The sequence below is a fragment of the Limulus polyphemus genome, unplaced genomic scaffold (genome assembly GCF_000517525.1).
Source record: "Limulus polyphemus unplaced genomic scaffold, Limulus_polyphemus-2.1.2 Scaffold238, whole genome shotgun sequence".
NCBI lineage: Eukaryota > Metazoa > Arthropoda > Merostomata > Xiphosura > Limulidae > Limulus > Limulus polyphemus.
In genome coordinates this window covers 689,099-689,734 of record NW_013665848.1, presented here as the reverse complement: position 1 = coordinate 689,734, position 636 = coordinate 689,099, and positions in this window count along the sequence as shown.

Genomic DNA, 636 nt, shown 5'->3' with positions numbered 1-636 from the left:
AGGGTTTTTCTAGTAGAAGAAGAGTTTATAATGTTATTTCTACCACACTATGTCCGCTATATCAATTACCGGCGACGCGTTTCGCTCAATCCAGAGCTCATCATGTCTGCTGGGACACAAAAACACAGTAGTTACCAGAACACTATTTATATAAGCTATTTGTTACAAGAGCTTAGAAAAGGCATACATACAATGAGAATACACTCTTACCAATTGTATATTTGAGAACTGCAATAAAATGGGAAAGAATAAGACGATCTGTTCTGGGTGGAAATTAAAACAATAGAAAACTACGAGATACCACAACGTTTAAACAGTGATGCTACACTTTCTGATACGGGCCAGCTGGGTAAGGATAATGATGACAGTCTTTAATTTTTAAAACTTTGAGCTTTTTTTACTAATGCAAATGTGGTCATTTCGTCATCGTACAGGAAGTGAAATCGTTCTGGCTATCGTGATATTTTTAGACTTTTATTATCGTTTTAAAAATATAGAACAAACAAACTCTTAATCTTACACATCTCGTTTGCTTCCCTTTACATTATTCATGTTTGTTTGTTTTTGAATTTCGCGCAAAGCTACACGAGGGCTATCTGCGCTAGCCGTCCCTAATTTAGCAGTGTAAGACTAGAG